Raw genomic sequence first — 12,470 nt, forward strand, 5'->3', positions numbered from 1 at the left:
ATAATTTGACATTTTTTCCTTGATTAAAAGTCCTTTACGGTAAAATGATTCCATTCATTGCGAGAGGTAGAGAAATAATTAAGGCCAAACTCACTAAGGATTTCTCTTCTAATTGGCCATATGGACTGGAAAGAAAAGTTTTATTGTTTTCTTTTGTCTTTGAAAGCAGATGTGCAGGGTCTTAGACTTTTGGCATTAGAGACGCTGTCATCTCTCCCCTGGTGATTCCTGCCATAATTGCTATACCTTGTCTTATGCTATTTTAGTCCAGTGGCGGGTCAGAAAGTGAAGTACAGTCGCAGCTTTGCTTCCGCGGTCCGCTCCAGGTCTGTTCAGTGATCAACAGGCTGCTCTGAGGAGGCGTGATGTCACTGTGATGTATGATGTCAGATGGTGGAGATACAGTAGCTGCACACGCACACACACACACACACGCACGCACGCACGCAAACACACACTCACACACACACACACACACACACACACACACACACACACACACATAAAGAGTCAGGGCCAAATGTTTTGACCTAGAAGAGAGGGGTCCGGAGGCCATGGAGCACTGGAGGCCTTGTTGTTCTGGGATATGTGTTTTTATCCAGGTGTAATTAGAGCATATTATACCCCTCTTGTTATTTAGTGTCTAGTAATAGTTATAGTAGCAGTGATACGCAGAGAAATTGCATACATTCCAAGCAGGGACAGATACATATCATTACATTAACAGGGCGGCAAACTGTGATAGAGGTACACATGCCACCAGTACCACCAGTACCACCAGTACCACCAGTGACTGCAGCCAGGTTCAGGTCACCGAGTGGGCAGAGAACAGCAAGGGGCCGTGCATTGCATTACACACACCCATAATAAGACCAAGCCTGTGAGATGAAGCCCAGCACGACCCAAGTGTCTGAGCTGATCAGGACTCAGTGATTATCATTGCTTAATTCAAGGTCAAGGTCACTTTCTACTCATGAGTAAATACTAACTTGCTCTCTCTGCTGCTGTATAAGTACAGTCATAAATGCACCTAATCTATGTGTTTAGTAGAAGTTCAACAAGTTTCCTATACTAGTTTCACGCAAACGTTACTTACAACCCCCCCCCACCCCCCCACCGCTTGATAAGCACTTCATTCTATTACACATTCATAGCAAGAAACTCCAACACTGGATATTTGTATTTACTTAGATTTTGAAGCAAAAGCGGTAAACAAAATCACAGATATTTGTGTGTGTGTTTTTTTTTTGCAGGACTGTTCCAGGACCCATGTGATCTTCGCAATTGCCAAAAGCAAGACCTGAATAGAGATTAGTCCTGTTCCTCCGTCTTTGATGTAGGGACTCAGAGCCAAGCCAACATTTTTTTTAAATGACTGTCACCTGCTGTGCTGCTGTATGTCCCCAGGGATGCTGTGATCACTGGCAGGTTGCAGCAACACTTGACTGCCTCTCAATGACAGAACCATACATAGCTGCTACGGAGACGCTGCTCAGTTAAGACCAGGTACAACAAACATACAACATACATAAAAATATACACATTTAAATACCTTATGGCATGAAGGTGCCCATTAAGCATCCAACACTGAGCTTAGATTCCTTCTACGCTAAGAGCAGAGACTCACAAGAGCAGCCTGTGCGTGTGCTGGCTCCTCAGTTGCAGCATTTTCCTGTTTCCCTAATAAAATTATGTAAATCAAGTTGTGGTGCAAACAAGCCCCTGAAAAGTGCAAGCAAATAGCTCCTTCATTACCAATTACAAGTGCAAATTGCCTCAGCTTTAAAATTAATCCGCCAAGGCTGACACCTTTGTACCTTAAAGCCTCTTTATAAATCAAGTATTCTGTGATCTTATCTGTGTTTCTGGGAGAGAAAACGCTCTCTCGCTGCTTCCTCGACTTGCTGGTGACAATGCGGCGTCTTGGCAGCAATGGGAGACGTCCTTCTGAATGTGTGTGTGTGTGTGTGGGGGGGGGGGGGGTCATTGTGGAAAGTCATTACTCTAACTTTTTTTTCCAAGACTCTTTTACAGAGTGTGGGTGGTTGAGTGTTAGTGGATTAGACACACTCTCAATTTGCCCAACCTCAACTGCAAATTGTCTATTGAAGGCAGGCAAAATTGGGAGATTTACATGTAATTTACATATGTGTGGTTATGATAGACTCAGAGAGGATGTTTCTTGATCAGTGATATCGTACAACCTTGCTCTGTGCTGCTGGGGGTGGTAGTCAGTTCATGAAAAGCCAAGTCCAGTTACAGAAAAGGTCAAAAAACAACATAGAGGGTTTCAATACCCACCAGCACCTTTTTGTAGGTGGGTGAGAAAATAGAAAATAGATTTAGATTATTTGTATGATAATAGAATCAAACCTAATTTTAGGGTCAGTAGGCACTGAGGCAGCCATTATAAAATTAAAAAGGCGTAATAGACTTTAATACAATTATAATGTGCAAATAACACATACTTTATGCCAGTAGACTACAGCATTGCTTATATGTTATATGTCCATATTATATAGTAAGTATATACAGTATATAGTAAGTCCTGTTTTTTTGCTTATAGGTGTAGTGTCATCATCCAGTTCCTCAAACTTGGATGGAATCCACAGTTCTACATAAAATGCATATACAGTAGTTATATTAATTCAGAGCTCAGGCCCAAAAAGGCTAGCGGGACAATATGACAGAGGTTCCACCATTATTATGCACGTGGTCATTGATGAGAATGCAGTTTGCAGCAGCTTCGACCACGAGGATGCCAAGATAAGGCAAGCGCTCCACAGCGCGCCCTTAGCCATTATTCACAGACGCTACTGAGACAAGTATATTGTTTTACATCCTTCCTAAGTGCGAAAAAAAGTCCAGCAGCGGCTGATGCCGTTTGCAGTGACTGTGGATTTTCCACTCCTGACTATGCATTTGCATAATGGAATTATGGGCTCAGCCATGCTATGTCTTTAGTGGACCATTAGGCAGGCCTTTACTGGATTGTAATTAGTGGCTTCTGCCCTTCACCTTCATTAGCATGCAAATGAAAATTCTGAACACCAAGAAATATTTGGCACATTGGGAGAAAAATGCCAAAGTGATTAACAGGCAATCCATAGTGGAATTGTCTATTTCTATCTATCACAGTTTAGAGCACTTGAAATGAGACATCGCAAAGTGGCCGAGTCCTAACAGGTTGATCTGAACAAGAAGTTGTTGAAATGAATTTTGATGATGACTGGAGAGTTCATTTTGAGCGATGGGCCTCTGGCCTTAATCTGAGAGAATTTAACCTGATGTTCTGGGTGGACACACTTCAGCCATTAATCCTCCGGTTGATTCTGTTACAGAGAGAAAGGCCGTTTGTGGTGTAGAGCGCTCGCTTTCCTTCCCGTCCGGAGCCGGTATATTTTTAACCCTACCTAATAAGACATTACGCCTGAACTTCTAAACCAGCAGCTGCATTTGCAAGTCTAATTCGCTCATTTGAATGAACCACTGCTTAGACCTGAATACAATTGAACTTTCAAGACATGTCAGGCAGGACAGGCTAAAGAAGCCCCCCGACACATACACATTAATCACAGGACGCAGCCACTGGGGTGGCAGGAGAAAACAGTGGCAGCGCATGCCAGGAAGAATGGAGCCTCGAGGTCACTCTCCTTTTGTTAACACTGTCTAATTAAGAGTCCAAAGTCAGCGGGAGGAAACGAGTTCGTGGCAGCGGCCGTTGTGTTGCTCTGACAATTTCTGAACGCTCCTTTATGTTGTTGTTGAAATTGATTTCAATATGAACAGACGGTCAGCAGGGATGGATGTGCTCGACTCGCCATTCAGCTAACATTTGTCATCATCCATTCTTGACCTTTAGTCACGTCTCTGACCGGCGAGGACCACTGTCTGTGCTGTCACTGTAAAAAATATACATAGAGTATGAATAAAAGGAGTCAATTATATACTGTGTGTGTTAAACCAATTAAATAATAGCTTCATTTAATTCCAACATAGAGCAGTAAATCTAAAAGTTAAACTGTCAGAAGCCCAAAGCCTGCAGACAAATATGGAAATTTAAATAAAAAGAAAAATGAATAATGTGATTTTGACAGCTCCTTTTATAACTAATGGTGCAGTTCAGCAGCCAATTGCTGTTCATTGTTTATTCATAAAAAATAATGTGCGCTTGTCGAACAATGGCTTTAATGCATCAATGTGACTAAGTGACTCAGAAGCTAAATATGTTAAATAAACTAATAATAAAAAAAGAAAGAATAAAGGTGCAACAGTATCTGATGTCACTGAAGTCCTAGTACAGAGAGGATACCAAATAATTTGGTTGAGTTGTTAAAAAAGCTGTTTGTGTCTTTGATGAAGTTGATTTGAGGAACAATTCTCAGCTAAATAGAAACGAAACAAATCATTATGAAACTCAAACAGCATAAATCCGAACACTTAACAATAATTGAGATTTGGGAGAGCTAGCTCTTCATACAGTGCACTGTAAGCATGGCTGACAGGTGAGATTGAGCATAGGAATATTACTCAAACTGAAGAAAATGATTCTCTAGCCTTAGAAACACACGGGTAGCATCAGGTTTACGCACAATTAACATAAGCCATGACATGAGAGGATACTGAACAGAGCATTAGTCAGTCTTTGATTATACTGTTTTACTGCTTTTGTCTCAACAATCACACACACGTATGAAAAGGTGCCATGTTAATTCTCACTTAGACCAGTTTTGTCTGATGAGCTTTTTTTGCTGCTTTAATGATGGAAGGCTGAGAGCGTCACGCAGCGGGTGCTTTACAACACGTTAAAGGTCATGCAACACGTAAAGCAGCTAAAAAGCTATTCGACTGATCAGAAGCTGCAGCTTCTTATTCTATACATGCTGCAAGTTACAATATCATTTTAATTAAACAGGTATAATATCGATTAATCCCTTATTCATGTTACGTTATCCATCTTTTCTTTGCTTAATACTGTAACTCATGCCAGTATATTCATCATAGATTATCATTTCAAATGTTTCATATTGAATGTTTGTTATTCAGTATTTTCAGCAGTGTTTTCTAGCATCACAGACTCTGTACAAACCATTAAAGTTCACATCTTTCTGCAAACATGAAGCATGTGATTTTTACTCAGATTTCTTCTAAATCTATTGCTGTACTGATGTTCCTATATTTTCTTGATATTTAAATTCTCTTAGTGTTATCTTTACGTTAGAAGACTAGCAGCATGGTTTCTGTGGCAGCTATTTACTCTATATGAGCAATGAAGACATTTTCAGGAGACTGGTTTTCCACACTCAGCCATTACAGTAAGCAGGACATAGATTGCAGTAAATAAACTGGATTATTTATGTATTTATCATTAAAAGTCCTACTCATCACACAGGAAGTAATCCTGAGTTGTGTGTAATGATTTCTGCCAGTTTTCACTCATCTGGCATGAATAAGGGATTAATTTTCATAAATTTTCACACATGAGCAATCAGCATTAATTAGAAGTCGTTTTGATTAGAAATCTGCAACCATTAATTGGATTGATAAATGCGTGACAAATAAACTACAGTACATTACGACAGCAGCGACTGCTGCTTCTTCCCTGTTATCTATACAGATGAATAGGCTGCTGATGTTTTTATTCTGTTGTCGTCCCAAACATCTGTTCCATCTTCACCGCCGTTTAATCACAGCTTGTTTGCCGGGTTTGTTTTTCGTGGACGACGAGGTCTGTTCGTCGCTCGCATTTGTTTATTGTCGTCGAAATCAGCAAAAAGTTGATTTTTTGCTTACTGTGTTAAAGTGCGGAAGTTGCACAAAGCGAAGCGGGACCGTGCAGTCACTCAGGCTTCTCATAACCTCTCATTATGGCATTAACTGGTCACGCTGCAGTCGGACGGACATCTGGTTCACACGCACACTTTGATACAAAAGACCCCATCGTTGCTCAGATTGGACAGCTTTCTCAATAATTCATACAATTAGTTTTTCCTTAAGCAAGCTCTCTTGTTTCAGTAACCTGCCTCAACCTTCCCACTGGCCCCTGTCTTATTAATCAGCCCCCATCGATTTAGTGTTGGAACTAATTAAAGCCCTGACACGTGTGTTTGATTGCAGACATCTATGTGTGTCACAAATGCAGAGGCACGGCCTGGCTGCCACCGTCCAACGCACTGCTACTGACACCCGCTAACTCCCTCCACTAATGCCAGTGACAAGCACTGCGCTTAGTGATTTTTAACACATGCATTGCTATGTGTAAGACTGGCTGAATACCAACAAGCACCTAAAAAACTTTAGCTTGCTTGGTATTGATCCTGAGCAAAAATCTACACTTTTTACCATTAGCCGCCTACACATTTTATATCTGTGGCTGTGCATTGTCTTTCACCTGAACTCACCTCAACAATTGTTGTCTTGGAGCTTTGTTCAAACTGCTCCAACAGAGACAAAAGGTTGCAAATGCTGCACAATAAAGTATTATAAATACTCACGTCACATATTACCTGTAAAACCCTGTTGTCTAACTCTGCCTATGACTTTAGGCATTAGGCAACTGGCAATTGGAGTTTAGGCTCCCCAGTCAACTGCATGCTTTGGACAGTGTCGGTAACTACACAAAAAACGCACACCCTCATGACGACTAAGCGACAGAAAACAAGCGAGCGAGTGTTTATAACCCTCATTAAAAGCATCATAAAACAGGATGCGAGGCGTCAGAGCCCCAGAGCAAACTTATTTTAAAGTTGATTTAAACTATAGGTTCATCAAGAAGTCTTTACGGTTTAAATTGTGCATTTAAATGTTGCGCTGCATGTGAAACGCCTGCGAAAAAGGCCACGGACCGCGGCAAGCCGCAACGCAGCGCGCTAATTATCTCAAACGCAGGACAGGAAAAAACAAAGTGGAGGCTAAATAGCTGATCTTTTGCTCCCGGCTGTTTTACAGCGGATCAGTGTCTTTTGAAACGTGTAGTTTGCGTAGTAAATGTTCCTTGCCATGATAAACACTCCACACCATTCATTAAGTATAAGCACTCATAACTAGACTTCATGCTCCTAAAATGAATATGTGCTTCTTAATGTAGCAGTGGTGGGTAAACAATTAGCGTATTCAGCCCCTCAATGATGAAGCTTCCCACTACCCCTATTAAGACATGGCGTCCTTATACAGTTTATCCCCGCTGTTTTATGAATTCACAATTACACCTCATTAATGTGCCATTTGCATAATTACAAGGAATGGGGACACCATTCACAGTGGGAATACACACTACCTTGAAGGAAAAAAGATTCAACACAATGTCGTGAGCTGCAGCAGCAGAGATATTTTTGATATTGTTTTTTTTTTTTTTTTTTTATTTCTCTGGGTTGATTATTAATGAATTTTCAGCTAAAAATCTAGGACACGGATTTACTTAGTGTATACGTACGGTAGGGTTCGGCTGCAGCGACGCGCACGTCACAGCTGGAATCCACAAATTAGAGAACGGGAGAACCTCCGTTCATGTTTTATTTCCCCCCAAATGTATTTCAGCTACATTAATTCCAGAGATTTGATTCTGCGTCACGGTGGACGCGAAAGAGGTGGTTTCAAAGCGATGGCGGCGCTAAAAGCTGCGGGAAATTCCGTGAAAGGCCTGATTTGGCCTGCGCAGGTACTTTAACCCACCCTCTCTAGGTTATTTGTAAGATAAATGAAACCACAGAAACAGATGACAGGTCTTTAGCTCAACTATAAAATGCAATTAACCAGCAAATGAGGCCAGGCAAACCACTCTGACCATTCGGCACGAGCAGCAGCTAGAGGGGAAGGAGGAGAATGGTAATTCATAGCCAATCTGCAGAGCGCTCTGCTACATTTACTGGGCTGATAAATAGCGTTTGACATTTAACTGCAGCTTATTTGGATATTCAAAGGTATTTAATTGAGACTTTGAAGGATTTTTGTCTTCGCTCGCTACTCAGAAGGAGCACAGAGATCCTCTTTCATCACGCTCTGCCTGCTTGATTGTTTTGGTTGCGATAGCTTTTGTGCTAAACTGGCCTGAAAGGGATTCAGGACAGTGCATCTACTTGCTGACGGCATCGTGTCCAGTCAACCTTTGGACTTTTACAGTCTCCTATGAAGCTCCTTCGTGTTGTAAAGATGCGTTTAGAACTCAAAATGACCCCAGTGGAACACCACAAACCAAGGAATCTACAGGAACCTGGCTGCAGCATTTCAGCACGGTTACCTTTCAGGCAGTATGTTCCTAATCAGCAATATCACTACAAAGCGTGCCTACATTTGATCAGGGGAAATGTAAATCTCAGTGCGTACCGCCCACCTTCCCTTTCCACGAGCAACCCACAAGCCCCAGCGGTCGGATGCTTTGCCAAGGCCTTTTGTTCTCTGCCATAATACATCTTTATTAGCAAAATCCCGTTGCTCCTGTGCTTTACTCACACTCCATTAGTCTTTATCCAAATCATGTAGTTACAAACAGGGCTGTCATTGAAGGCAGGAGGAAATACTCTCCGGACAGCGGCGATGGATAATTGCTTTAACTTTTCAACTAACTGTTTAGCGCATCACGTCTGAAAAGCCTTTGGCAACGAGGCAACGAGCAGCCCACATTTGGAGCGGAGCAGCGGAATGAAAAGCCTCTTTCTGACAGTTACACTGTTTTCATGCGGCAGAAACCTGGCTCCGCGTAGTCCCTGTTTCTCTCCCCCAGTCTGAATACAACAGCGTGCACAGGGGTCCTGAGATTTATGGCAGCAGCTCAACATAGCTGGTGGGGGAAAGTCTTTAGGGGTTTTCACATCCCTCCATTTGTTTTGCACATTACTGATGTTTCCCTTAATGTGCTCCGAGCATCCCCTCGAGAAACTTCGATGGGGCTGTTCTCAAGTTCAGGCTTCATTTAGTTTTTCCCTTGTTCTTCTCTGGAGATAACACCTGACACGCAGACCTCTCTGGCTCTCCCGAGGAGCTATTAATACAGGGAAAGGAACAGAGGAGAGGAGGTGGCAAGCCCCAGATCCACCTGGCAGACCAGGCACTGTCATGTTTATTTGGATCGTACATGGGAAATGGATGAATAGGCAAGCAGCACTGTAGCTTTTAGTAATGGTGGCAAGCTGATGCTTCCACAGGTCCCTGAAGAGCCGCGGATCTTCTTTCCAGCCAGAGTTCTCCCTCCCTAATCATCATACCTCTAAACATCATTAATAAAACTGTGAATAGTTCATCACCCTGAAAGGTTCTGTTATAACTGTTAATCATCTGTGATGCATGTATTTAAAAAATGTACAACATCCAGTAGAATAAGCAGGTTGGCTCTCTGGAAGTGTATGATTCATACACATGCCTCAGCAAACAACAAAAACTGGTTTTAAATTATAATACTGTAAGTCATAATATTGTGAATCATTTGTTTATTAGTTGGGCAATATCAGCTCTGATAGTCTGCGGAGACTGAATATTAAATGAAAAGCCTTGTGTCTCAGAAAATCAGATGCATTGTGTTTTAACTGAGAAGTTGTTAATTGTAACCTACTATTAATAAACACTAGATCACCTCATTGTGCACCTTTTTCATTAATCACTTTTTTAATCACTAATCACTTCATTTCTGAAGAGGCTGAACACTTCAATGTTAGAGCGTTTTTTCCTTTAGGCAAAGCCTTTTCTTACTTGATGGACTTCTTACAGTACATGCATCATCTCAGCTGCCCTGGTCCTGGTTGAAGGGTCACACACTTGATCCTGCTGGTGCAGCCAGTCATACCTCTAGTGTTTGACCTGTGGGCAGCAGGCCTGACGCTGCGAAGCGGAGCAAAGGTGGCTGAGGATGCTCCTCTTCCTGGTCTTTGTCACGTGGAGGTCAGGGCTTCAGACACAGAGTGGTTTAAAGTGATCCTTAGTGTGTGCAGTCCTAGGAACCTGAATCACACAGGAGGTGATACACAGGACTGTCTCCAGTGTTTATACGAAGCAAATACAGTAAAATACCCATCATCAGTTTCTGGAGTTATTTTAGTCTAATGTTCTCTTGATGACATTCTTTTTCACATTAACTATGATGTGATGTTTACTTATTTTTTAGCAATTAATGGTGGGGAATAAAATAAGCTACTATGTGAAATAAAACTACAAAGTAAAATCATAAAATACTGGAAAACAGTTAGCTATAGAAGTTGTGAATGTTATAATTCAATGTAATATTGAATTATAACATTCTTATTATAACAGCCTCATACAGTAGCTAGATATATTCAGCGTCATGCAGTATCCACTCACTAGCTGTTCCAGGCCTCCGTCTCCTCTGGCTTACACTGTAATGCCTTAACATAAGGACAATGAGAAGAAGGCGATAAATCTTTATTGAAGCAATTATAGAGCAAATGTTATTTACACCACCTAATTGGGCCTGGGTATCTCCCCGCTCATAGAAACTTAGGCTCGAGGGGAGTTAAAATGGACACCAATTAATTTTTGCTGACACAATCGGCAAAACAGCAAATGGCAACAAAGGGACATTCCCCGGGAGGTAGCGACTTTAGAGGGAGGTGAGAATAACTCCTCTAATGTAGTCACAACATCGCAGCATTTCCATATAAATAACTTCCAAAGAAATAAGAAACTCATTTGCACAGCTGAAAAGAAATCAATTACCCCCAAAAAATAAAAAAAAAACAAGCTGGATCCTTTCCCCTGGACCTTGAAAAGTACGAATGACATGGCTCCTGGCGCCTTTTAATGCTTAGCTTAGGTTGTAGCAGAGTATGTATAATGTGCACTGACGGACAGGGAGGGGCGGCATCAGCTAGTAAATGGCAAGTACACATACAGGACCACACACAGCTTATTAAAAAGCTGTCACTAGGAGAGAAGGAGCTAACAGGATGTACCAGACTTGATGAGGATTTATTACCCACTGCCATCTCTCCTAAATGGCATTCTTAGACACTCCGAGTCTTAAAATAAATCACTCTGCCAACGTGTGTGTGTGTGTGTGTGTGTGTGTGTGTGTGTGTGTGTGTGTGTGTGTGTGTGTGTGTGTGTGTGTGTGTGTGTGTGTGTGTGTGTGTGTGTGTGTGTGTGTATGTGTGTTACTAGGTCACTTCTGAAAACTTGTTTTGCTTGGGATAATTTTTGACAAGGTAAGGATTTACAGTAGCCTCGGCTTTAACTTCGGTGTCACCGCGCAGTAAATCAAACGATCAAGAGTAAATACAGGCGCCTCCAGGTCGTCCTTTATCGGGCCTCGTCCGACTGTCAGTTCATTGTCGCCGCTAAAACGCGGCATCGCTTCCAGCTCCTCAACCGTTGTCGGGGGTCGCGCTCATTAAAACACACAGTTTTGGTTTGGTTACACTTCCTGTGTCTCAAAATGTAAATGGCGTGTCTGTCAGACTATCTGACACTGAAGCAAAACGCTAGAATGGAAAGTGAGCGAAAGCGCTGAAATGATTATTTTCCTTGAAGCGCACCCCCAGTTCGTTTTGTGTATTGTCACGGCAACCTTAACGTTGACACCAGCGTTCTTTGAGAGCGGCTCCGTGATGATGTCTTGTCTCTTGGGACCGTTCACCGCCTGCATGGCGAGCCCCGGGGGACAGCGTCAGCAAATAAGGCAGAATACGATCCTGATTAAGGCAGGTACCTTTTTCAGATGCGTGTTCATGGTAAAAGCCCAAATACCTCACTATCAATCAAACACTGCGTGTCTGAACTGTACCCGGTCTGTCCGACTTCACAAGCTGCCTGTTCATTGGCTGTTTAATGATCCACTGCTCAGCCCTGTAGGATTGTTTAACTTGTGTTGAGCGTTGCTCTGTGCCCAACGTTGTTGGACGCTCTCGATGAAAAGCTTTGGCCAGAGTTGCTTTCAGAATTTGGAGGCTGGATACGTTTTAATGAAGACCCTGGTGAGTTCAACCTTGCAATTTAAAATGCAATTACTAAAAAGTAGAAACACTAAACTGTCAATCAGTATCTCTCAGAAAGCTTTTAAACTGTGTACGGACATGATGAATAGGCATTGATTTAATGGTTCCTCACAACAAGAAGGACGAAGTAAACAGCTCTTCTCAGGCTCCATGACACTGGAGTTTCCAGATTGAGAAACTGTTGGGGAAGCTGTTTGTTCTGCATTCAACCCATACACACACAAGCGTGAAGTGACTTGCACAACCTGGTGGGATCATCTGGGCTTGAACAGGCGAACCTTCTTCCCAGACCAACACTCTACCCACTGAGTCACCAGGCCACTGGTCTGCGTGCGCACGCTTGGCCCAGAATCCCAAAACCGTTCGTATTGGGCCCCTCTCCCTGATGCCGGGCCCCTGGGGGCTTAATGTGGGCCCGAGAGCACTTTTTAAAAGGCTGCTCCAGGTGAGGCTTGAACTCACAACCTCAGCATTGCTCTACAGTGTACTGTCGTATAAGTACTGCGCGCTAACCGATTGCGCCACTGGAGC

The 12,470-nt window shown here is 42.5% G+C and overlaps 1 non-coding gene across 1 annotated transcript; it reads right to left on the reverse strand.

The window, feature by feature from the left end:
* Positions 1-12,376: 12,376 nt before the first annotated feature.
* On the reverse strand, positions 12,377-12,470 carry trnai-uau (transfer RNA isoleucine (anticodon UAU)). The gene is made up of 2 exons: positions 12,433-12,470; positions 12,377-12,412 (listed from the first exon to the last, which is right to left on the reverse strand). It is a non-coding gene; the product is annotated as a tRNA-Ile (tRNA).

This window comes from Betta splendens, chromosome 3, assembly GCF_900634795.4.
Source record: "Betta splendens chromosome 3, fBetSpl5.4, whole genome shotgun sequence".
NCBI classification, from domain to species: Eukaryota; Metazoa; Chordata; class Actinopteri; order Anabantiformes; family Osphronemidae; genus Betta; species Betta splendens.